Source organism: Pogona vitticeps, chromosome 4 (genome assembly GCF_051106095.1).
Source record: "Pogona vitticeps strain Pit_001003342236 chromosome 4, PviZW2.1, whole genome shotgun sequence".
Classification (NCBI taxonomy): Eukaryota; Metazoa; Chordata; class Lepidosauria; order Squamata; family Agamidae; genus Pogona; species Pogona vitticeps.
This window is the reverse complement of record NC_135786.1, coordinates 43,981,726-44,005,846: the sequence shown is the minus strand read 5'-3', so window position 1 is coordinate 44,005,846 and position 24,121 is coordinate 43,981,726. Positions and strand designations below refer to the sequence as shown.

At 42.1% G+C, this 24,121-nt stretch overlaps 1 protein-coding gene across 4 annotated transcripts in view; it reads left to right on the top strand.

The window, feature by feature from the left end:
• RAP1A (RAP1A, member of RAS oncogene family) overlaps window positions 1-24,121 on the top strand; it is a 142,892-nt gene that overhangs the window by 9,886 nt on the left and 108,885 nt on the right. The window contains exon 1 of one of the 4 annotated variants that reach the window (XM_078393377.1): window positions 19,194-19,273. The exons of 1 other annotated variant lie outside the window; for it this stretch is intronic. The gene's annotated coding sequence lies outside the window, so the exon portion shown is untranslated. Of the gene's footprint in view, window positions 1-19,193; window positions 19,274-19,727; window positions 19,873-20,132; window positions 20,208-24,121 lie in introns of those variants that run through there. 2 more of the 4 variants (XM_072997196.2, XM_072997197.2) reach the window with 2 other exon arrangements.

Sequence of the window (24,121 nt, the reverse complement as noted above, 5' to 3'; positions counted from 1 at the left end):
CCAATCACACAAAAAAGGGACACTTTGCAGGGAGCACTCGCCCTTCAAGCTACTGTTCCATCTGTTTGGTAATTGCTCATGCACGGAAACCCCCCCCCCCAATTATAGCCTTACAGTTGGACCAAAAAGGTCCAGGTTGGGCAGATCAGAGTCAAGCTGGAGGGTAATTCTCACCAGGAAACAGATTGCAATGGACCACTCCATAATTGGTCCAAAATACAATCTATTTGCCCCATGCGATCACACCCTAACTTCTCCTACTGCGGAACTTTTAAGATAGATTCTCCCTACCTCCGTTTAATCACAAAAAATTAATGAAGACTCAGCAACTGTTCTAAATTCTTGGGTTCGTTAGAGGACCCCCTAAGTTGTGTGCAAACCTGATTTGGCTTTGATCTGAACTTTCGTTAATTTTTTGTAAATTGTTTTCTCCCCCATAGGAAAGCATGGAGCTGTCAGATTTTGACAGGTCCATTGGTTCCTATGGGCCAAAAAAAAAAAATTCACAAAAAATTAACGAAAAGTCAGATCAAAGCCAAATCAGGTTTGCACATGACTTAAGGGGTCCTCTAACGAATCCAACCATTTAGAACCGTTTTTGACCCTTCTAAGACACTTTTTTAATTGGAAAAAAAACATCGTTAAGTGAAGCAGGGGACCTACTGTAAAATCGCATTCGTTATGCGAAGCATGGTCCCAAACTTCGCTAAGTGAAAATCGCCCATAGGAAACATTGTTATGCGATGCATATTATTTTCTAAAAAAACACATCGTTATGCGAATTCATCGCTAAACGAGGCAATCGTTAAGCAAAGCACCACTGTGACAAGGAGGATTTTTTTCTTTTGTTTTCATAATTTGTCTTCACGTTTGGGTTGATAACTTGCCTGCAGCTGAATCCAACACTGAGGGCACTGTCAACAGCAAATGAAGCGTTTCATTTGTCAATGTCCTGAAATGGCTGTCTTCATTTAAGCCACTGTATGATATGGGGAACTGACAGCAGAAGGAGCCTTGACAGCTGAAAGCTCCCTTTGGTTCATTTCCGGTGATTCCATGCACTGGAAATGAACCAAAATGAAGTGATCCTAAACACACACAAAAGTAGATACCTCTGAGAAGAACCCGGAAAGGTGTGGGTAGGAATACTCTGGGGATGGTCTGGTTCACTTCAGCAATTATGTCACGTGATCTCCAGAACACATGCAGATTTGTACTTGTATTTGTTACCGTGAATCTGATTCAATAGCATAAACCTGGTGTGGACAACTTCTCCTTCTCCAGATATTATTCCACTCTAGCTTCCATCATCCCTCACCCATGCAGTTTAGCAGCATCTGGAGGGTCACAAGGTGCTTAAAAAGTAAAGGTTCTCCTTGACATTTAGTTCAGTCGTGTCCGACTCTGGGGCATGGTGCTCATACCCGTTTCTAAGCCGTAGAGCCAGCTTTTGTCTGTAGACAGTTTCTGTGGTCATGTGGCCAGCGCGACTAGACACGGAACATTGTTACCTTCCCACCTTGGTGGTACCTATTTATCTACAGTACTTGCATTTGCATGCTTTCGAATTGCTAGGTTGGCAGGAGCTGGGACAAGCGATGGGAGCTCACTCTGTCCCGTGGATTCGATCTTACGACTGCTGGTCTTCCGACTTTGCAGCACAGAGGCTTCTGCAGTTTAACCTGAAGCACCACCATGTCCCTTTAATAGATACAAGGTGCTTAGCTGTGCCCTAAATCCATTGAAGAAGAATTTCAACAGGGTAGGGGATATTGGTCTCCAGGTTTTTGTTTTTGCTCTTACTCCAGAGTGAAACTTTGCCCTCTTTCTTCAATTAATATTCAGATCATTTGTGCTCTTTCTTTAATTAATGTCTGGTCTTTCTGCTTATAAAGGAGAAATGCCAGAGTTATACAGAAGCTAAGTGAGCTGTAGCTTAGAGTCTCAGACTGTGATGGCCTTAAGTTACAAAAAATGCAAACTGAAAACATAGAATAAGATAAATTTGCAAGGGAAAATGCTGGTGACCCTCTTAAACATGGTTCCAGGGTCCCAAGATGCCTTATTTTGGCCCTGGAAAGAATGATGCCTAAGTGCAGGGGAAACCACCCTGGTCATTTAACTTTACTTTGTATTAAAAAAAAAATGAAGTCTATACATACAGTGCACCCTCTGGAAGAATGAGGCTTTGCCCAACATATCATAACTACAGAGACAGTTATATAATGCCACCCTATCGTGACTTCTTGTTCGCTTTACATTTATACTGTTCAGTTTGGTATGAATGCATCATAAACCAGACAACAAAGAAACATTCCCAGATAGAGTAACTCTTGTACTGGAAATCCTGAAACTTCACGTGTGGAGGTCCATAAATAAACTACTCTGGAAGGAATTATTTCCACCGTGAATAAACTCATGTAGTGCAGGAGGGGTGATTACTTGCAACTGCCAGGAAAACGTCTACAAATATAGAAATGAAACTGGTGCCTCTGATGTGATCAAAAAGAAGACTGACAAAACAACAGTGAAGAGCCCTTTCTTTAGACCTGAGCAGTGCCCTTTTGGGATCACGTTACAACTAGTGGCAGCTAAGAAGAACAAAGAAAGAGAAAAACCTTTGGCATGTTCTGGGCAGCGAAGCTCTGGCTTGGAGCAAGCAGATGATAACTAGTCCATTAAGTTCCCATTAGCTTAAAAATGAGACTCTCCCTCCACCCCCACCCCCAAAATGAGCAGGCTCATGCCAAGCTGAAGCAGTGGGAGGCCTGCTCTAGGTGGCTTTTGCCAGCGAGCTAAATTGGGCTTTGGAAGATTAAATTAGAAGATGCAGTCACTGGTTTTTTAATTTTAATTTTTTAAAAAGAGCATCAGATGCCCATGAAAATTCTCCAGGGAAGAGGCTTTGAGACTTGAAATATTCAAAAAAGCTGAAGAGGATGGGGCAGCTAGAACTTGGAAAAGTTACCTTTTTCAACTACAGCAACCATAATCTTCCAGCCCTTTCCCCATGGTGACTAGGATATTCTGGAAATTGAAACAGGAAATGTTTCAAGCTCTGCCTATATAGTGGTATGGAAAATTACCTTTAAAGTAGTATGTTATATGTAATTCATACACTAGTTACCATCAGCAGTACAATTTTTAACTTTTCTATATTTTAAACTTAATTTGTAGCACATTACTTTTTTGTTATTAAAACGTAACCCAAACAGGTACTTTTTATCTCCTAAAACAAAAAATATATAAAAATGCTATAAGCTATCAGCCTATACTCCAAAACATATCTACGTAGTGAGGTTATACACCTCAGGTAACTGTAAAGATAATTCAGACTGTTACAGGTACCTCACAAAAAGAGAAAGGTAGCCTTCATTACATTACAATTGTCATGTAATGTAGTTAATTCTTAATTATTGCAAATAAAAATAATAATTAAAAACGCCCTTTATTTGTAACTAGCAATTTACAAATTTTAATCAACTGCTGGTGAACATATGTTTTCATTAATAAATGCTATTGTTTGTTAATTTCCTTTATAACTAATAATCTCCCCCCCCAAAAAAAAAGAAGAAACAAAGACCACTAATGGACATATATTTAAAGATGTCTTCTTAACATAGAAAATAAACCCATGTCAGCAAGGAATCAAGATTCCAAGTTTCCATAAATCAGTTGTTCTGGGTTTACCCCTCTGTTCAATCTGCTCTGATGTTTGAAGATAGATGGCAATGTTGTTTTTCAGATATCTACCGACCATATATCTATGGAATATTGTTGTCTTCACTGTTATTTTAAATAAAGGTACATGCAGTCCTTACAATATTTCCGAAGAGTCTAACACAAAGTCTGGATTTCCAGCATTTTCAGAACAAGACTCAGTTGTCATGAGTCTGGGGATTTGGATTACAATAGCCGACGTGGCCAATAGTTTGAGTAGAGGAGCTGTAATTCATACCAAATGCAGGAGGCACTGGTTTCAGAGAGACCACTTTTTACCTGGGAAAATACGTCATAGTGATTCAACTGTGCTGCAGTGAAGACTCTGCTCACAACCTGAAATCAATCCTGGGCTCAGGAAGCCTACTCAAGATTGACTCCACCTTCCATCCTTCTGAGGTTGGTAAACTGAGTACTCAGCTCATTGCCCAAAGAGTGCTTTAAGCACTATGGGGTGGAATAAAGTAGCGCACTTTATTTTTTATCTCCAGGTGACATTTTACTTCTTTCTGTTCACATGCAAGGCTTTGATTCACTTTGAAGTGAATCTCTTATCAACATTAGCCATCCTTCCTGGCTGTTATTAATGTGTGAAAGAGGACAGAGGAGAGGCATTTGTAATGTGAATTCCGGTAGACTTTTCTGTTGCAAATTGATTGACGCAAGCACTCCTTTAAGCTGTCTCTGTGCCAAAATGCTCTTTACCTCCATATCCTTACTATCTTTTGGCTAATTTAATTCAGAGGCTGCCACTGCTGTACCAGATGCAAATATGCACAAACAATTCATTGTATATAATTGTGTATGCTTACATTCAGAGAGCTTTTACACACCTAACGTAGAAAGAAGATAGGTAAAAGGTGCCTCTCTGTGTGTGTCTCAAACAAGATCAATAAAAGAACATGCTACAGAATATTGCATGATTGTTGGAAAAGAGGATTGGAACTGAAAACTAGAGGTAGGTGAATGGAACCCACTTTAGAGAACTTTAAAGTGTTTACAGTGCTTCCTGTGATTTCACCCATGATTAATATGCCCCATATTGCAGATGACAGAAAACTAAGGATGGGCAAGAGAGAGACTTGCTTGAGGTTAGTGAGTTTGTTGCAGAGTCAGGGGTTGAACTGGGAATGGGGAAGAAAGCTTCCAGATCTGCAGCCCACTCGATTGCAACACAGCTATCACTTATGCTTGCAAAATTCTTCACAGATTAAAATCATAGTTTGTTTGCTTTCACGTCTCTACTATGGTATATAGTATACTCAATACTATAAATTTAAACTCATACCTCTTCTTCTCTCTCTCCCCCTGCTTCCTGCTGTCTGCACTATGGGGAACATTAATCCCCATATTAACATTCACATAACACACATTAAGCATTTTACACACCTGAGAACATTCTACAGATGGTATGAAGACGTGCCCCAAAAATATTACCATGCAGATTATTCCCACCCAAGGTTTTTACCAATCCTGTCCTGGGTACTCTAATTTGAATTCCTTCCCTCCCCCAGTTTTCACTTCCACTCCCTTTCCAGCAATTACTCAACATTTCCCAGCCACTTAGCATGTTCATTTCTTCTTTAGCTTGTTTTTTTTTAAGTCTCCACTTTTTTCTTCGCCCTCGCCCTTTGTTTTGTTTTGTTACTTCTTCTTTCTACTTCTGCAAACTTGGGATTTTCCCCAGCCCTGATGCCCTGTCCTCTTATGAATGGATGGAACAAGCAACAGTTGGATAATTGTTATTATCGTTGTCCAATTATGTTGGTTTCTGGGTGGCTTCCCTAGATTATCCTCAAATTTTTTTGGTAAAGACCTCCCCGTTATCTTCTCCCCTCCAAAAAGTGAGAAGTAAGGAATTGCTCCTTCAGGTGTCTCATACCGACAGCAGGTCAAAGAACACCATGGTTGTGCTGGCATAAGCAGAATCTGCAGTTCAAAATACACGGTGCAGGGGACCCCATCTGACCCCATCTGCTTGTTATTGTCACTGCTGTGAAACACTTCAACTATTTACAGGTTTGTGGAAGAATCTCAGTGCATTTGAAACATGTCTTCAAAACTCTACCGTGTTTCCCCAAAAATAAGACAGGGTCTTATATTAATTTTGCTACCAAAAAATGCATTAGGGCTTATTTTCAGGGGATGTTTAATTTTAGTCATGTTATATTCTTCTGGTTGCTGCACAATGCTGCACAATGGTGGAGGGCGGGATTTCACTTAACCCGTGCTTATTTTTGGAGTAGGGCTTATATTACGAGCATCCTGAAAAATCACACTAGAGCTTATTTTCAGGTTGGGTCTTATTTTCATGGAAACAGGGTAGATGTTGAGATGCGTCCGTCCCCCCCTTGTGTGTATTTTGTGTCTAAGCACGGCATAACACCTTGTCATGAGTGTTCAAGAAATTAGTGAACCCTTGCATACCATGTAAGAGTCATAACAATTTCTATAGCCATTGTTGGATTTATTAGTACTACCTGAGTCTAGTGACTCAACTGAGGTAACATTTGGAGTAACAAGTATCCCTAAATTTCATAGGTTCTTCTATTTTATTTTCTACTGAGCTTTTACCAGGGTTTGTTCCTAGACCATATTCCTAACAATGATGAAATCTGACATCAAAGACAGAGAAAAAATCCAACTTATTCACAGTTTAAGAAATAGGCACATTTGATAAATGCTTCCAAGATCATTAGTATCTCCTGCATTTTTTCATGCTGCCAATGGCCTATGTATGGCAGCACTGTATGCATTTCCATTCTGATGTAACAATGATGTGTTGTTCTTCTGAGTTTGACCTCTCTCCTTCTCCAGGGTTGTGATCCCATCAAGTTGGCATCTGTGCTCATTATGCACATGCAGTGTTTTTCTGAATTTAATTAAATTGGCAAATGGATATTATTAGCAGGCATTTGCATCAGCCTGAGCTGTGATCACTTGTCCTGGACAATTGCAGTTATGAACCTGAAAGGGATCTCATAAGGGTTGTGATCATTTTTATCTCAACCACAGATGATCTGTTGCTTCAGAAAACCTCTATGGGTCCATGGATATGTGTGTTTCATGGCCTATAATAGACATATGCAGATTTGCTACAGTGTCATGAGAAATCTGGGAATTGTAATCCAAAAACACAAGCTTACACATCTCTAGCCTATGTTATTCAAACACTCATGACTGTAAATGGATCTCCTGAGCAGAGATTGAAAACTTTTTCTGATTCTTTTTTGAAATAAAACTCCAGAATCCCCCAGCCAGGCTGGCCAGTTTTCCAAACTCTGCTCCTAAGAAGAAAGCTCCACTGGGCTTTGCCTCCCCTCGACTATCATGTAATAGCCATTTCAAGAAGATGAAGAATATAACTTCTGAAACTTCCACATGAGTCTTCTTTTCCCTCCCCCCTTTTTTCTTTTGTACAGCTTTTTAAAAATATTAAATGGGTTTGGGTTAGGATTAGGGTATAAACCTGTGGTATTCCTGCAGTAGATACACCATGGTGGTTTAATCAAACTAAAATCACTCCAGACCACATCTGGGCATTAAGAGCAACACTGGGTTGAGAGTGCTCTGAAAGGACTAATGTGATGCCTGAAGAGAAATATCATCCCAAAGGCAAATGTTTTCACCGACCTTGTCAACTGAGCACCTCACCACCACTATATCTTCCCAGTCTTTGATTTATTCACTTGTCAGTCCACCATTGATTTCAAGCAGTTGTTAATGGAAGTCACAATCCCAGCTAGATCTGATGAAAGTGAGAAACAGAATTGTTTGTAGATATGTAAACAACAAGCAAACAAAGACTCACAGTCTTTAAGACTAACAGATTTTTTAAACATACAGTTTACTTCTTTATCCGTATGGAATACAGTATTAGGCCACATGTTTATAAATACAATATTATGGTTGCGAGGCTAAGGATGAGGATAAATGAGATATGGACAATGACAACTGCAACAAGAAAGGTTGAAAATTATATGAATAACAAAATTCTAATAGCTAAAGAAACAGCTTAATTGTTAATAATTTACATGTCAACTGCCTTTTATGCATAAATTCAGGGCAAGGGCAAATTTGCATGTTTCATATAAGTAGCAGTTGGCACATAAATTATTGACAGGTAAACTAAATGGTATCTTACATTCAATCTGGTTACACTTAGTGAGAAATTGTGAGTTAGCAGCAAATGGGGCCAGCGTCTGTCCCTCTTGCTAAAACTCAGCTTCCAGGTGCAACAAAAGGTAATGGGGGTCTCCACGCTAAACCAAACGCACATTGTGGGCCCCTATTTAGATGCGAAGATTGTGATCTCTGGAATGATTACTTACAGACGAGATGAGTGACATGAGTCACTGGTTATAATGAAGAGCACAAGAGCACTGAGTGGGAAAAGATGCAGATGAACAGATAGTAGGAGCAGTTTAGTTTTGCTTGAAATGCAGGCTCACATTCACAATGCAGGCTCACATGGCCTATGTATGGCAGCACTGTATGCATTTCCATTCTGATGTAACAATTATGTGTTTTGTGACAAAGCACTACACCTTAAAGGTGAACTTTATGGTGAGCACAAATACACGGTGCAATAATAGTACTTTTTTTAAAGAACAGATATTAGGTACCATAACTGGCCAAATTTATGCCCAAACCAAGTTTCCAGTTCTATATCTCCTCCCCAGTAAAGAAGCCCAATGTTTACCTTGCCTCCATACCTGTTGCTTTGACCCTGGGGTGGAGTATCTTTTTTCTTTTTGTGAAAGGCAATGTTCTGTTGAGATATTTGTTAGGAGTCTCATGACAATCGAACCAGAGTATGATGGTCACTGGCATGCCACAAAAAGAAGGGCAGAGGAAGATACACACTGGTTTAGCATCCTGTTTCCACAAAAATAAGAACTAACCTGAAAATAAGCCCTAGTATAATTTTTCAGGATGCTCGTAATATAATCCCTACCCCCAAAATAAACCCCAGTTAAGTGAAACCCCACCTTCCACCATTGTGCAGCAACCAGAAGAAGATAGCATGACTGTATTTGAATAAATGTAGATTGTTGTACATGAAAAAAATAAAACATCCCCTGAAAATAAGCCCTAATGCATTTTTGGAGCAAAAATTAATATGAACCTGTCTTATTTTGGGGGAAACACAGCATTATGTACAGATGACAGATCAAAGATAATTTTTTTTTGAAAAATAAAAACATAATAACAATGCATCTCATCCAAATAGAGAACATACTGTAGTGACCAGGAACTCCTCTGCTGGCTAAATCTGCTCAGTATGGCTGGGCGACTTCAGACTTCATGAACCCTGGTCCGCTTCCTAATCATTCTTTCTCTTTCAATCAGACTTGGACTGGAGAGCCTTTTAAATAGAAGACACTTGTGCGAAGAGGATTGTCATCTATCGAATGTTAAAATAGAGGAATTTTAAGGACACTATCCCACCAATTTCAGCCAGCCATGGTTCATTGCCAGCACTCAGAGTGTGGTATTCATATGCATCAGGAAACTGGCAGGGTGGGGAAGGGAACCAAAACAGCATTTGGAACAGGACCAAAATGTGTTAACTGTAGGCGATAGTGCTAATCCCTACACTATACACCATTTTCTCTGACAAAGTTATGGTTTCTAACATGACAGTTAGCATTCAAGATTATGGCAATTTAATATCCTAATATTTTCCTTATCCAGGAATATCATATTCGATTTTCAAGCACACGAATGAGTTGTCAAACAATCTGTTTTCTACTATCCCTCCCATTTCTTACAGGCATTTCTGTCTCTTTCTTCCTCTGATTCCACTTCCTTTCTTACTATTTCTCCACCCTTCCCTCCCATCTGGCGGCTCAGGGTGGAGCAGATCCTTCTTTCAAGTAGTCCAAATGATTGCTCACACATGACTTTAGAAATGATGCCAGTTTTAAATATATGGGGAATTACCATATATGCACTTCAGATCCTGGTAGGGGGATATTCCAGGATGTACTCTTGGTCACCAGACAGCTTTCTGTACATTATGTTTTTTATCTTAAAGAAGATTTTCCAAGCCATCTTTGTTATGACTTTTAATGCACTGAACTGCTGTTTTTAACCCCACTACTATTATTTGTTGTATTTTGAATTGTGCTTTTTCCAACCATTTGTCATTTTTTATTATAATAATTGCTTAGGAGGGTAGCTGTGTTAGTTTAGAGTAGGCATCCTTCAGTCTCGAAAGACTATGGTAGCGTGCTCTGTATGGAGGACTTGGAACAGCTTCTGGTGTGGCTGAGGAGGCCAATTCGAGAGTTACAATCTCTTCCACACTGAAGACAAATCCAATCTGTCCCCTGTCCAGCTCCCTGGTTTTGCTTCCTTTGTGACTTCCTCTTTGCCTCGGCCTGCTGGACAAGGGTCTCTTCAAATTGGGAGAGGCCGTGATGCACGGCTTGCCTCCAGGCTGAACGATCAGATGTCAGAGTTTCCCATCTGTTGAGGTCTATTCCTAAGGCCTTCAGATCCCGCTTGCAGATATCCTTGTATGTCAGCTGTGGTCTCCCTCTGGGGCGATTTCCCTGCACTAATTCTCCATATAGGAGATCCTTTGGAATCCGACCATCAGCCATTCTCACAACGTGCCCAAGCCAGCGTAGGCGTTGCTGTTTCAGTAATGTATGCATGCTGGAAATTCCAGCTCGTTCTAGGACTACTCTATTTGGAACTCTGTCCTGCCAGGTGATACCAAAAATCCGTCGGAGGCAACGCAAATGGAAGGTGTTCAGCTTCCTCTCCTGCCGGGCACAAAGTGTCCAGGACTCACTGCAGTACAGGAGTGTGCTCAGGACACAGGCTGTGTTAGTTTACTGCAGCACAAATAACAAGGACCATGCTATGGCATCATAAAAGGATGAATACATTTCATTATGGCATAAACCTTTGTTAACTATGGCTCCTTTCATTAGGTGCATGAAGTATTATCTCAGTTGTCAGGTTATTATACACATGCTTCAATGGATGATTACAACTATAATAAATGGAATTGAAAAGATATGGAAAGAGATAAGCGATTAATTAGTTTAAGAAAAGCTACTAACACATAATAATTAGGCAGTTATAAAACCAACCTTGTCGCAGTGAGTTGATCAAGCCATGTAGTATAAGAAAAAGATATTGCCCCTGTGCAGAACAGAACCCCCTCCCCATTGCTTTCTGTGCACACTGCACCATCTAGAAGTGTATTGATTGTATGAAAGGCCAGGATATGCCTCTTTTAAAACTGTGATTGCCACCACGCTTATCTAGGCAGCTAGCTTCCTGTCTTAATCTCGGAAGGCAGTCGCTTATAGATGCAAAAACACAAAGTGTAGCAGGAAAGCTGCCTTGGCTCTTAGAGTAGAAAGGTAGGCCATACATTTCAATCAGAGTTGGTTAACTTGTAACCTCTTATATGCTGTTAGACTGCAACTCCCATCATGCTTGTTGAATACGGCTGATGGGAGTTCCAGTCAAACAAAACTCTGGAGGGCCACAAGTTGCCCATTTCTAATTTAAATCTGAACATAGAAAAAAGAATAGATTGTTAGCATTGTCTAATAACACAACAGTCTGTGAGTTCTTTTAACAGAAGGAACAGAAGAACTTTTCAGCCCAGCTGACCATACATAGCCTATTGCACTGTGTCCAAAACAAAAGGGAGGATCTCAAGATGAGATAAGAAGCAAGATATAAATAGTGGAGCTGGAAAGCAGTCAGTTGTAGCCTCTCGTTCAATTATGCTGGGCTGAGGAGAAGACCAATTTCTGCTGTAATTACTATTTCGTAATTTAGCACCAGTTGTAAGCTATATGCTGAGCTGGCTGTCTCCCCCTTCCCAACTTTTTTTTCAGAGAAGGAGTGCTTACTGAAATCCAACAAGCTATACGCATTTCCACTGACTGAGGGTGCAGTCCATATTAATGCTGACAGATAGCTGATAATTAGACAGCGACCTGGTCATTTGAACTGCTAAGGCTGGTGATTTTCTTGGTACAAAACACTTGGTAACTTCTGGGGGCACAGAGGCAGAAACTTTATCTGGTGGCAGAAATCTCCTTCGTGGTCCAAGGAACCTTTGCTGGGAAGCTCCTCCCTAGCTGGTTAAAATCTGCCAGCAGAAGAGCCAAAGTAGGTGTGAGGAAGAGGCAGACTGAGGGAAGATGTAAGTTGTGTCAGATCCAAAGGTCCTCTAGCCCAGGGATGCAGGGGCATAAAGGTAGGTCAGCATGAGGCCAGTCCTAACTAATGTTCAATATCTTAAGGCTGGAATACTTTGATTCAGTATAGCCTTAGCTGGCCTTGTGTCATCTTAGCTGACCCTCAGTCATTTTAGCTAATTAGGATTACACTCTACGGGCCATAGTCCAACCAAAGAAAACCATGCATGCAAGGCAACTGTACGGTCAATTTCTTGTTTCTTAGGCTTCTGGTCATGTGTCTGGTGATGAGAACGATTGTGTGATCAGCTGTGCAATTCAGGGAAGCCAAGCAGCAGATAGTTGGGAAACTAACACCTTGCCTTGTGGGATTGCCTTTTGGAGATTGCATAGGACAATAGGACTCTGGCCACTGTCTTTCACTGCCCACAGGAACATTTGTAATGTTTGCTATGATAGACTAACATCACTATATTTTTGTGAAATGACCTATTGTAATAATACTTCATTCTGACTTAACCTGGATTATATCCTAAATTTTCGATGGATTATATCAGGGATGTTCACTAATATACTACTGCATCATGAAACGCAGTGACCTGCAAAGTATGGTCATCATTTATGCTCTGTGAAACTCTAATTGATTTCTGTTGTTCTGTTTTACGGATATACAAAATGCTAGTAGGCCATGTGAGACATACGTGTATGTAAATCACTTGTCCATTTGCAAGGCTGATACAGGAAAACATAACTTTGCTGCTCAATATACAGTATCCCCAAACCCATTTGCCTAGCTTTAGATTTCTCTGGAGAGAACACTGTTGTGGGTCTTATATCCCTTGATGAGTGATTATAAAGCTGTGCTTTCAAACAAATGTCATTTCTCTGTGTGTGACTTAAGAAATATGTGCATGATTATTTATTAGTATAAAACATCTCATCTATCTGCCATGATCTGAGACTTTTTTTTTAGTTTGCACCTAAGAGGGCTTTTTTCCTTCTCATTTCTCTCCTTTCTTGGCAGAAGGAATTATTTAGCAAAGAACAATTGATAGTTAATGGCTTCTGAACAACTATCAGAGAAGATATGAGTATTAAAAACTCTGTGATACTTAATGTGAAAACCTTTCCTGTCATTGGCTGAGCTGCTGGGATGTCATACCATTTTCAGAAACAGTGAAACTACTGAAGACAAAAGCTTGGTGATAGATGTTGACAAGTGGTGTGAAGGGGAAAGCAGCTCATCTGCTTGATTGCCCAGAAGGGAGCTCAGAATCAGGTGTGCCATGAAGTCATGGAGGTTGAGCAACAGAAGGAGCTGGGAAATGGGAGATGCAATGGAGAGCATGCTTGATCATCAGAGTGACTGCACGAAATAAGGCAACATATTGAAGGAGGGAAAGATCCTGAGAAAATGATGGAAAGAGAAACCTGAATGGTCTAAGAAGACAAGAATGTGTAGAAAGGGGGGTTTGAGAAGAGCGGGGGGCTAAGGAAATCCCTCATGATGCTAAAGGGTTTTGATCGGAAACAAATGACAGGGAAGTTCACTAAGGAATAAAGCAAAATGTAGGCCCTGAAGGCAAGGGAACAAATCCTGAATGGCTGTCCCTCTCTGCATGTGTGCATGTATTAGAATTCTGGCTCTGTATACTCTCACATTGATCTTAATGGTGCACCATTCATTATGAAAAATCTTGATTCTTTTGCAGGATTTAAATGAGGATATCACTTTTGGAATTTCTCACTCTGCCTGTGCCGTTTTAGAAAGAGAATGCAATTATTCACAACGCATGTGTAGTATAATAAAATGTTTTGATAAGCATCTTATTAAATGTGTACTGATTTGCTTCAATAATCTTTTAAACGGTGTGGCAACTTGCACCAATAATCATCTTTAAGGTCTGGGAAGAATAAGAATTGCACAAATCAAAACAAATCATAACAAGGAATTTGGATTTTAGATATTTTCAGACTGGGATCATGCTCAGTCTTCATGATTCTAACCTGGATGAAAAAGATTACAACAGTGCAATTTGCTCTTTGAAGTGCTGCTTCCTGTCAGCATATGTTCAGCAACTGGCTGTCAGGTTGACTACTAAAAAGTCCAGCAGGGGAAGTATTTACACCTCTGTTGGTGTTGGCGGTAGCATTTTGTGAAATGCTGTTAACTGATTAAATGCTGTTGAATCCATTAACTGCAAATACAAAATAGCTGAAATCCAACAGGAACTCTAAATAAGGCCCACTAAATCACTGGGAATTAATGGTGAGTTAAATCCTCCATAAGATTCATTGATTCAATAAGGCTACTCTAGTTGCAACTTACTACTGACTGCAGCCAGGAAAATTAAAATAAGACTTGCTATACTAATTCAACACAGTACCTGTATACTGTTTAATCTTATAAACATTACTTGCTTGCCACTCTGGGCAGTTAACAAATTCAACAACATCGTAAGATGTAACAGAAGAGTTGCAGTTATGCAAATACAGCATTATCAGTTTATTTGTATTCTCATTCACTCGGTCTTGCTCTCTCTCTCACACACACACATACACACATGCTGAATACAGCTCAGGATATACTGTACAGAATAAACAGCAATCAATATAACAATTCAAAAATAATGGCAGAGAAAATATTAATCAATGGCCAAAATCTTGTTGTGTAGCACAGCAAATCACACCAGAATAAGCCCACTGAATCAATGGGGACACGATAAATCAACTCCTCCATAAGTTCATTGATTCAAATGTGTCCACTCTTAACTGCAACCCACTAAACAAAAGTAAGCTGCAGTTAAAGTAGGCCCATTTGACTCAATGGAAGCTCACTCACTAAATACCCACTGATTCAATGGACCCCTCCAGTACAATTCACTACGCTAGGCAACATCCAATGAGAAAAAAATACAGAGTATATGACTATCTTCCCTCCAACTGGTTCCCCACACCAACTCTGTGACGCTGAGAGAAAGTGATTGTCCCAAAGTTACCTAAGGAGTTTCATGTGAAATGAGACATGCACATGGATCTCTTGAGTGCTTTAATCTAATGATGAGACTGGTTGCTGCTGGCTAGGACATTTTGGAATGTGTAGTCCCAAAACCCCAACTCTGTGCACTAACCACAAAATGATAGTGGTTCTTACCAGGAAATACTGTATATACTTTATGACCCTCTCAAAGGAACCAAATACTGTATGTAAATGAATGGTTTGCATTACAACCCACTGCTGGAGCTCCAGAGCCCTGTCAGAAGCCAACATTGATATTGGACTCACCACCTACATTGATATCGGACCCACCACCCACTATGCTGTGGAGGCAATGTAGTTTCATAGGGTTGTGGGGAAATGAAAAAAGGAGTCCCCTTCAAAGCCACTGAGAATAATCAAAACGGAAGGAACATATAGCTATCTCATACAGATTACAGTACTATCACAGGAGGGAAGACTTCTGAAAGGAGACAGCTGTGGGAGAGGATTTCCAGAGGATGCCCTGGGGGAAGGGAGGGGGAGATCAAAATGGGAGCTAGCCTTGAAAAGGTGAAAAGAGGAAATTTGTAAGGACAAGGTCAATCACAGAGATAATTACAGATCAGTATTCCAGGTTCTGCACTGTTACATGTTGTTGAGCAAGACAGATAATTTCTTATCTGTTCTTTTTAAGAGCTTTGTTATTTGAGGCTTCCAAAAACAACTGCACTCACTGTATCCTTGATCAAGACATTTTTACAACTCTGTTGCAGGATTCAAGTAACTTTATGATCATTTGTGTGATCTACCACAGAATGTGCCTTCAGCTAGTTGAATCCTTGTTCTAATAAGTTTTCCAGGATGGCACCATGGATATTTAAGACAATGAGGGAAGGTAACATGTATAAGGAAGATGCACAGCATCAAAGGAAAAAAAACACACAGATTTCATGGCCAACTAGAGATGTTCAAGGGACAATTAGCATTTCCGAATCCAAAGCTGTGATTAACATGCCAACAGAATATGAGTGGGACTAAAACAGGAAGCAAGGTTGTCTAGAAATAAAACAAACAAATAAAATATGGTCACACTTGGAGTAAACCCAATGAATTTTATTTATTTGTTTATTTATTGGGCTTATATGCTGCCCATTTAGACATAGTCTATTCTGGGTGGCTCACAAAACGCAGAATAAAAACAATATCAAATAACAATTTACAGCATTTATACAGAACAAAGTAGATAAAGATAGAGAAAAAGAGGAGGTTACGTAGTGCCCGGAGGCAAGGCCTGTCTATATAACCAGGTCTTGAGTCGGTTTTTGAAAATGCCTAGTGAGGGGGCCAGATGAATCTCGGGGGGGGGGGGGAGAGCTTGTTCCAGAGACTGCCGAGAAGGCCTGGCATCTTGTTTTCTCTTTCCGGGTCTCCCTCAGCGTTAGGCTCCTCAGTCAGTCGCCCCTCCTGGCTAGATCGAGTGATACGAGTAGATCTAGGTGGGAGGAGGCATTCCACCAAGTATTGAGGTCCTAAGCCTTTTAGGGCTTTGTATGTGATCATTAGAACTTTGAAATCAATGTGGAACTGAATGGGCAGCCAGTGCAATGCAGCCAGAGTGGGATAAATATGTTGATGTTTCCTCACCCCACTAAGAAGTCTGGCTGCTGCATTCTGTGCCATTTGGAAACCAATGAAGTCAATGGATCTACACTAAGCATGGCTAAGTTGGGGTCTTAGTACTATATGTTTAAATCCTCAAAACTCCACTGTGCTCAGTGACAAAGGAAATATCATTAATGTCATTTGTTTTCCCCTGTGCTCTTAACAGTCAATGACACACTTTCTATTCTGATAAGGAAAAAAAGTTCTCCACTTAATTGTTCGTGACTTTTCTTTCTCTCTCTGTGTGTATGTGTCTTCCTCTCTCATTTATTCCTCTGCTGCTTGTACCATTCTCATTGTTTCAATGATTGTTATTCCTTAAAAGAAAAAGTATATAATATTATACTGTGGATTAATTTGAGCCTGTAGATTAGAGAAATAGAGTTGCTGATGAGCCAGTGAGATCTGGAAGTGGTCAGAGTTAAAGCAGCATATCATGCTACCTCTTAAAAACCATATTTAGCCTTTTTTACTTTCAGTAACTCTAGGATGGTATTTTTAATACTTTATGAGGTTAAATATCCTCTTTGGAATCCTACCTATTTCTTGCACAAATCCTACCAAGGGCTTAAAAATAGGATTTACAAAATCCTTGCAGATGCCTTGTTCAGTATCGCTTGTCTTACATAGAGCACTAAATTTCACTAAGCTTGACATATGAATTATGGATGATTATACATCTACATTGTACGTTAGGCAAAAACAAAACAAAAGCAAAAATAAAAAGTAAAATAAAAAATAAAAATAAGGATGACAAAAACATTATAGCACCTTAAAGACTTTTAATGTGAGCTTAATCCTTTTCAAACTGGAAATGAAGTACCGGTATATAGACATTCAAACAAGATACTGTACCTCCTTCCTGATTCCACCTTAAGACTGTGATTATGCAGACTCAATGGCTTCAACATCAAGTCATCTTCCTCTTGACACTTTCCTAACCCGTTCTTTGTAACAGCTTGTCTGATGAAGATGTATGAAGATCCTAAAAGTTTGCATATTCTTGTGACCTTCGAATTGGCTTAATACATTGATATGGATTTGGACAGTCATCAGTGAAAACATACAGACTCAAGCAGTTAATACTCAAATGTTAATGTTTGTTTAATTTCTTTATGCAAACTTTGCTATCAAACTTTACTACTGTATTTTGTAAACTTTACTCTTTTGAAATCCAGGATATTACTTGGAATCCTGTTGATCATTTGTGTGTGTGTTTACATTGGATTCCTTAATAGTATTCTTTATTGTTCTGCCAATCATAAATACCAAGTTTAAAACAGAGCTCAATGTGACACTTAAGGTTCTTTGCCTAATGCCATAGGTATCAACAAGACGTGACATTCGCCATATGGTTTGCTCTTGCATGATGGATTTATTTAACAAAAAGCTGGTGTGGACCGAACAGGATCAGGACCGCGATGTTTTGAGAGGACAGCTTTAATGTTAGCTTGCATAATTAACTTGTAAACTGCCTAGAGTGTACTCTAAGTACTATGGTCAGTATATAAGCAGCATACTTTAACCCTCTGCTCCCATTATGATCTTACCATTACAAACCTCAGGTGCTCAGCCTTTGGTGAAGGGGAAAAAAGGCTGCTCTCTCTGCCCCTCCTCACATTCCAGCTTTCTTTTCTACCATTGCACTATTAGTTAAAGAAAAACTGATCCTGTTAGAGCAAACGAGGAATGTTTCATCCAGTCTGCCCATAAGTGGGGTTCCCCCCCCCCAGCAAAAAGATCAGCTGTTCTAGAATTGGGTCATTCAATTTCACTCAACCTTTTGAACCCTAGAATACCCCATCAGCTGCAATGCTGCCAAAGCTCAATCAAAGCTCAGTTCTTGAGTTTGTGAATAGTATCCTTCCTTTCTTGTGCTTTGCTCTCAGCCCTGGGTTCAAACTGTGTTATGAATGATATTTGTGACTTCCAACACTATGTGCAGTGGACAGCAAATGAATGGCTTTTGTCAGCGGGTTTGACCAGCATTGGTATAGATTAAATGACTCCTGTGAATAATATGGAATTCTGTTTGTAGGACAATTAAGCCTTCGACTGGCCTGTGTCACTTTAAGCCCTTTAGGGAAAGTCCTATGCATTGAAGGCCACGCTTCTCAGCAGGCAACAACGTGAAAAGGGAAATCTATTTTTTTGCTATACTAATTTTTATTTTACACGGAACAGCTTTTGAGAGAGATACCTCTGTGGGTGGTGAAATGAAGCGGCGCGACCCTTTCTCTCGTCTGAAAAATGTGCCACCTTAGCTGCTTTCACACAGATCTTGCATCGCACGGAAAAATAATCCTATGCTCAGAGTTGCCTTTCTTTATGGCTGTCATTTCCTGCGGCCTAAGGATGAGAATCGTTGCCGGACTATTACACCCTTTGGCAGCGGCGAGGTTTTTTTTCGCAGGAGACTGGAGACCGGAAAAACCTCTTTTTAGGATCAGGCAAAATCCGAAGGGGAAGAAGAAGAAGAAGAAGAAGAAGAAGAAGAAGAAGAAGAAGAAGAAGAAGAAGAAGAAGAAGAAGAAGAAGAAGAAGAAGAAGAAGAAGACAAAAACATGCGGCATCTTAACGAGTATTATATTTTAAAGCGAGGAAAAGAGGAAATGCAGGGTGGATAGTTTTAGGATCAGAGGGCTTATTATGTTAAACTCGCACGTCAAACAAAACACACTGCGCGATCAGCAGCAGCAGCAGCTGCAGCAGCAGGGAGGACCCGTCGTGCCAGGTTGGTTCCCCGCTATTCCTTCCACCTTCGGCGGCTGCGGGGCGGAGAAGAAAGACAGGGAGGCGAGGCGAGGCGAGAGGGAGGGGGACAGAGACTTCGCCAGCCCAGCTGCTGCTGATCCTTGGCGGCCGAGTCCAACTGAAAGTGGCAGCGCTAAGGCCACTTTGCCGATTTCGCCGCGCGCCTTAAGCTGCGGCGCGCCGAGATCTGCCCGCCCGGCTTGCCTGCCTCGCCTGCCCGCCCGCCCCTCGCCCTCCTCCTGCCCGCACCCGACGGACTTGTCGCGCTGGCCTCGGCCCCGCCCCTTCGCCCCTTCGCCGCTCTCTGGCTCCTCCTGCGCCGGCCTCCCCAACGCAAGGGAGGAAAGGCGGGGAGGGGGGGGTGCGCGAGCGCGCGCGGAGTGGCTGAGCCGCCTTCGCCACTGCCGCCGCACACTGGAGCCGCCGAGCTTGGAGCCCAGGCAAGCAGGGAGCAGGCCAGCCAGCCAGCCAGCCAGGCGGCCCAGCCAGAGGAAGGAAGCCCAGAAGCGACCAAGCTATCGCCGGCGGGCAGGCGGCTGGGCGGGCGCCTGGGCTCGCCCGGCAGGCAGCTGCAACGGGGTGAGCGCGGCGGCGGCGGCGGCGGCACCAGGAAGGGGCAGGGAAAGTGGCGGCGGCGGCGGTGGCGGGTGCTGGGTTCCTCCCTCCCCGGCCCAGTGCGGGCCCGCTCGCCTTCCGCCCGCCGCCAGGCCGAGGGGCCCGGCCGCTTCCCCTTGGCTCAGGGCCCGGGCGGGGAGGGCTCCGGGTGTTCTCCTTCCAGAGCAGCAGGCCGGAGGAGCTCTTCTGCCTTCCCCCCACCCCCTCGCCCGTGGTTTCCCCCCCCCCCAGCCCTCAAGGGAGGACGGTCGAGGGGGGGGGGCGCGAGCGGGCTGGGAAGAGCTTCCCCGCCCGGCCAGGCAAGGCAAAGGAGGGCTCGGGAGGGAGACGCACTGACAGCCGGGCGGGCGCCGGGCCAGAGGGGGGGGGAGGAGGAGTGGTGGCGGTGGTGGCTGGCCGGAGTGGATGTAATTTGGGGGGGGGGCGCACTTTGGCGGCGTGGTGGGTCCTGGCCCACCCGTGCGTGTCGGGGGCGGTGGAAAGGAGTCACCCTGAGATGATCGAGGGCTTGAACAAGTCTCTGTTGGTCCCGTTTCTCTTTTTGAAACCCCCCCCCCCAACTATGCTTTAGAGATTCCTTTTTTAATGGGATTGTTCTTTCAATGAAATATAAGCTGTTTGACAGGCGAGGGAAGGTTTTCTAACCCCCACCCAGGAAGCAAGAGTGTCCAAAGGGCATAACTGAAGTGCCCCCCCCCCCCGAAACCGCCCTTGTTAGTATGGATAAGGGGTGGAAAGGGATGGCTCTTCCACCAGCAGGACCAGATGCTTGGGGGGGGATTTACTCCCTGGTCTGATGCAAACTCTTTTAGGGTAAATCTTTCCAGGGTTTCTGCCTTTTTGGTGCAGGCAGGGCAGAGGCTCCCCTGCCCAGTTTTTGGATCATTGTATGTAGTTGCCATTTGGTGTGCTTGATGCTGACATGGCAGGCACTCCTCTGTAGAAAATCTTCGTGGCAGAACTTGGGAAAAGTTATTTTTGAGGGCTGTGACTGCCAGGGCCTCTCAGCCAGCATGGGAGGGTGGTGGTCCAAAAAAGTACAATTTCCAAGTTCTGTTTTGCGTTTCCTGAGGAGAATGACTAAAAGAAGGTTTAACAAACAGAAACTGAACACTGCTGGAGACTTGTTCTCAGCTTATTAGCCCTTCTATTAAAGTGTAATACACTATCTTTAATCACTTTCATCCCCATCAAGTCCAAACCAACTTATAGTGATCCTAACATAGATATTTAAGGTAAGTAAGATATTTAAGGAGTGGCTTTACAATCTCCCCCCCCCCCATGATTTCATGGCCGAGTAGAGATTTGAACCCAGGTCCCTTGATTCTTGCTTATTGGCAACCTTCCCACAGTGCATTGGGGAGTCCTGACTAGAGATGGGTGCAGAACGGTGGTTTGGTGTAGTTTGTTTCCTGGCAGAACAGCTGATCTGCGGTTCGGCACTCTGACCACTCCAACAGGCGCCCATTCAGTAGCAGCTCCTGGAGGAGGCAGGATAGGGCACTGCTGCTGAACGGGCACCCACTGGAGTGGGTGGGCCGCTGAACTTCAGATCAGCTGTTCAGCTGGGAAAGGAACTGCAACAAACCAGAGATTCATGCCCATCTCTAGTCCTGACCTATCACTCCAGAAGCCATTGGAATCATCATCATCCTCATCCTCATCATGTGCCGTCAAGTCAGTTCTGACTTACAGCAGCCCTTTTCAAGGTTTTCTAGGCAGAGTGTACTCAGATGTGGCCTGCAGTTCTGTTCTTTTGGGGACATCCTGGAACTGCAGCATGCCCAAGGGCACACAGGTTGGCATTTTTCCTTTTTTTTTTTTGGCACAGTGGGGATGTTGAACTCCCAACCTCTGGCTCCACAGCCAAGTACCTCGTTCACTGAGCTATCCAGCCAGCTTCAGTCATGCTGGCTATGAATCCCAAACAGCTGAGTTGCTGCTCCAGTGGCAACCCACCTTCCCTCTTGGTGCCATGAATGGGGAAATAAAATGCAGAATTTCCTACGCAACAAGATACTGAGAAAAGATAGTAGGCGCCAGGGACTTTTTTTTTTTTTGAGATTTTGTGTTTGAGGAGACAAGAATCAACTTCTCTATTCTAGTCTCAGCTTTGCCTGGTTGTTGCCACTCTTTTCTTAACTTATTTGCAGGGAGGCAGGCTTTTTCTTCTCTTTGAAAATAGTGTTGAGGTCCGTGTTGAGCTGAAGGCCTTTGACTTCTGTGGCACAGCTTTAGGCTGCCTCCAGATGAACTAGTACTCGCTGTTCTTTCTCTCGCAGTGGGAGACAAATCTTTTTGTTGCAGTTGTTCAACTTTGTAGCTTTGCACCTGAAGCCTGGGGAGGCTGAATATAACAACCATTATGAACACCAAGAAAAACTTTCAGTTCCAAATAGAAGAGAGTGGGAAATGTGCTGCTTTTTATTCCTTTCATAGGAACCTCTGTATATGTGGCTTCCTTCTTTCAGCTCATCAGGAATTGCTGGGATAAAAAAAATCTGTTTTCCAGGAACTTGGGTTGCTGCTTTCATTACTTTCTTCACACCATGGAACTGCATGCTGTGGGGGACATTTTCTGGCTGATATAGCCGTGACACCCGAGTCCTTGTGTTGTAGTTACAGTACCTGAAGAACTTCCTGGCCTTGGTATCCAGGCATACCTACAACTCTGCATAAGAAGGGGGGCAGCTGTCATGTTTTGCTAACCTAGCTGAATGCAAATGGAAGGGAGGAGCATTTTGTGAAATACAGTGTTTTGTGGCTTCTGGGAGCCGTTTCAACAACTAAATTAGAGGTGTGCACGTGCAAGCATGTGCATGGCAGTACTGAAATTTGAATGCAGGTTGAATGAAAAAACCTGAGGCAACTTGCAAACTGTTCAAAAATGCACCTGAGTTTTTAAGTTGTCAGTAAAATTATCCAGCTGACAGTATTACAACATACTAGTCCTGTAGTGCTTTTTTCAGTGATATCAAGTAAGTTGATTAAAAAAAAAGACTACAGCATTTCCTATTTTGAAAGAGTATATGGCACTTCCCTTTTTGGGTATATCATTACTAGTTGCAGAATACTGTGGAGTTTGGATAGTGGTAAATTCTTGGAGCCAGTGTTCTAATTTAATGTAGTGCAAGGAAGTACTGTACTCTGTTCTGTATACATCAGTTCCTTTAAGAGCAGTTCTGCAATGTTGTGTAAGCTTCTGTGCCTGTAAAGGATTTTCAGCGATGACTGAACTCTAGTTTGTTTGAATCTCAACTGAGTTTTCTTTAAGTTATCCTGGATAAGGCAGGCACATCTATCAAGTAGACTATATCATGTTTTAATTCCAAAACGTCTAAAAATCCCACGTATATTGGGCAATGACTGTGTTACATTCTCTGCGGCTATAACTTTCAAAGTAGTTAAATTGCTACATTAGTAATCCCTGAGGCATTATTCATATGCCATTAGATATTAGTTTGTTTGATAGAAAGAGTGGGGAGAAGTTCCAGACACAGTGGTGATGTGTACACCTGATTCGTCAATATAAATGAGAAGCTGGCATAAAACAAATGCAGTTTTATGCTTGTTTTTTTTTTGTTTAAAAAATAAGTAGTAGCTTTTGTTGGTGGTGCTACTGTGGTGTGAGTGTTTGTGTACGTACACGCATATGTAACAAGTAAAATTACTTTCTAAATGCAGACTTGAGATATTGCTAATATTGGTGTTTTGTTTTGCAAACTGTTAACCTGAAAATTTGAAGCCTGTCACAGCCTGCCATTTGTTTTAGCAATACCAGTAATTTGTTGTACATGTTATGCGAGGGTTTTAAGTTAATATCAAGTTTTTATGCTTTAAAGATTTCTCCAAGGAATTGACATTAGTTAATGCAAGGTTCAAAGTTGAGGTTTAGCTGGATTCTGAGCCACACCATTCCCTCTGTACCCCCCAGCACTGCTGGAAGGGCCAAAGTAGAGAGCTATCCTCCATGTTATTTGATATGGCCTTGAGGCAGTGCTACTCCTTAAGGTATGTATGGAAGTACTCTGAACACACTTACAGGGAATTTGCAAGTTTGCCCAGGATACTTTCTGCTGGGACTTTCTCTAATGTAAATGGCATAAATGGATGTAGTACAAAGGCCCAGTTCTCTTGCACTTATTTTAATGAGATATGTGTAAGAAAGGCACTGAGTGTATTAGACATGAAGGTTTTTGATATTTGCAGAAGC